Here is a 2,832-nt window from a genome sequence, read left to right on the forward strand (position 1 = left end):
ATTTTTTCAACCAAGACTAGACACACCGTCCTTCATAGCTTTTTTGAAGAAACGGTTGGCCGGACCGTTTTAAGACCGCCACCGTTATGCTCATTGTACTAGTTATCTTTAGTCTCATAGACCTTCAAGGTCTCCCAAAGACTTTAATAAAATTTCTTTCTTTCTCTCTCTCTCTCTCTCACACACACACAGAGGCTACCCAAATGATCAATTATTGCGTAAGATTATAGATACAAAGACAATCTCTAAAGGAAAATTTTACATCGAATATGGTCAAAAGCACCTTATCTGCTATTGCAAGGAGCTCCTCTGCGGTGCTCACATCTGCGGCTAACGACAAATTGCTTTTCTTGCGCTCCATCACCTCCAGTAATCTTTTTCCCGTGGGATTTTGAGCAAGGATCGCTCGTTCACCGTATGGAAGCCTGCGTTTCAGTACTGGAAGGAAGTCGGAACTCTGTGGTTGGCTGGCAGTCGGTAAATATGTCTGGTTCTCTGCTAGAAACTGTTGCACTGTCAAAACTATGTCCTCAGTCAGTTTTCCGTGTCTGACGAGAACCTCCACCATTTGCGTCAAATTGAGAGCTGCATGCAACTTGATTCCATTCTGCTCCAGATTGGAGGCACCTCCCTGTTGCCTATCGATCAACACAACGGCATCACTGACCTTCAAACCGACAGAAGCAAGAGGAGAGACGATCTCCAAGACAGAGGCCCCGCTTGTTACCAGGTCCTCGACAACCAAGCAAGTCTGGCCCTGCTGGAAAACGCCTTCGATGGCTTTTCGAGTGCCGTGATCCTTGACTTCCTTGCGTCTCATGACCATGGGGACATGATGAGCGAGAGAGATGGAGGTGGCGATAGGCAGTGCGGTGTAAGGGACGCCACAGATGAGATCGAAGTACAAAAAGGAGGCTTTGGACCAGGTTGCCTGAGCAACATGACGGAGGAGGGAGGGGAAGGATACAATGACTCGAAGGTCTAAGTAAATGGGGGATGAAATACCACTCTTGAGCTTGAAGTTGCCAAACTTGATAGCTTGGGCGTCGTGCAAAGCTAGCACTAGTCATGCTACAAAATGAGAGACACAAGGTGGCAATGAGTATATTTTGCAAAATGCTAGCCACAACACATAATGAGAGAGACAAGGTGTATTTTTATAGCACAAGCTCTCCTTGCCAAAACACACATACACACCAGGGAGAGTGCCAAGGTGGCAAAGAGTATCCTTTACTAGCACTGAGTCTCCTTTTGATGAGTCAACCTCGTGTGGTGTTCACACCAACCGGCCTAAGCTCCTAACACAACTGGTTCTCAAGGCCTGCCAAGGCCTTCAATTGGTGCCATTACACACTAGCACCCACCCAAGATAGGCAGGTGCACATGTGTATGTGTTAATTGCGTGGTTAAAAAGGATTCGTAGTGAAAAATACAAAGCGCCCAAGTTCATGGGCAAGCAATAGCCCTTGCTCAAAGCCTGCCCAACATTTGACATGGGATTTGAACCCACAACCCTCCAATCGTAGAGCCTACAAGCTAGACCTCGTAGGTGCAATAAATGGAGTACACTTTATTGATATGAGGTCCAAGTGGTGTGTAAGCCACTCCCTGCCCGCGCCTTTTCTCGCTTGTGCAGGGAGTGGGCTGTGTGTAACCACCCTAAGGGTATGAGGAGGGGGAGTGCCAGACAACCTTCCCTTCTAGCGCCCGACTCACCAACCAATGGGTCCATTCCACCTTTGTCGGGACATCCTTGTTGCAAATCGGGCGTCCACGTGGTGTGAAACCAACCTTACTAGTACTCAAGCATTTACCTAGCTCTTAGAAGCAATGGACCTGGAAGCAATTAAAACCCATGTGCACTACATGTTCTTGTGTCACCACCGCACCTTCTCCAAAATTGCTCAAAAGGAGCTCAAAAGCTTCTCCAAAATTCAAAAAATAGGCAAGGGGAGGGAGGGGGTAGCATGTTGGGCAAGGAGGCCACATGCAACCTTGTTTTTTGGAGCTTTGTGAACGTGATGTTGAGATATCAAGCTTCACTCGTGATATGCCAGGGTGACCGTTGTGCATTTATGTTACCGACTTGTTAGTTGCAGATGCGATTGGTACACCGCCCATGAATAATAGTTGGATGACAACTATCTTTATGTACTCTAGTTAGTGGCTCAGTTAGTATGCCACCTTAGTTAGCTGGGTTTGGTTTGAGACCCACATATAGGGTTCACCTATTCTTTTGTACTAAGAGAGTTCTTTTGGCTTTCACAACTAAGAAGAGGAAAACTGTTTTCAGCCTCCACCTTTGTGTGTATTCCCCCATCGTGTATGTGAGAAAGCCGCAAGTGAGACTCCTTCCTTCTCTCCCACTCTCTTCACATGGTATTAGAGCTCGGTTCGAGGTGGTGGTGGGGATGAAGATGATGGGAGGTGGAGATGGAGATGGAAGAGGGGGTGAGCGAAAAAGTTTGGAAGGAGAAAGGAGAGGGGGTGGACAATTTTCAACTGAACTATCCTTTTGGCTCAAATGGGTTCTTAATCCTAGTTTCAAATTGTACATAAGCACCAATTGATTGTGTGTACAGGCCCCTGATGGCACAACATGTTTGTAATTAGGGCTACACCCACTATGGCAAATCCTAATTTTGAAACACGAGGCCTTTTGCATCTGCGATGACGCTGGCTATGAAAAGTTTTTGAAGCCATGAAGGCCTCAAATTTAAATATTGTGTATAATTTTCTAAGGCTTGATTTTCCACAATTGGGCACCTCCTATGCACTGGCAGCATAGATGGAGGAGTTTAATGCTACTTTTGCCATGATAGTAGTAGCTGA

General features: G+C 46.4%; 1 pseudogene; it reads right to left on the reverse strand.

Annotated features, from left to right (window-relative positions):
* Window positions 1–211: 211 nt before the first annotated feature.
* Window positions 212–1,060, reverse strand: LOC147882443 (uridine 5'-monophosphate synthase pseudogene; annotated as a pseudogene).
* Between the last annotated feature and the right edge of the window lie 1,772 nt (window positions 1,061–2,832).

Source organism: Dipteris shenzhenensis, chromosome 29 (genome assembly GCF_047967505.1).
Source record: "Dipteris shenzhenensis isolate YYH24624 ecotype China chromosome 29, Dip_SZ_1.0, whole genome shotgun sequence".
Classification (NCBI taxonomy): Eukaryota; Viridiplantae; Streptophyta; class Polypodiopsida; order Gleicheniales; family Dipteridaceae; genus Dipteris; species Dipteris shenzhenensis.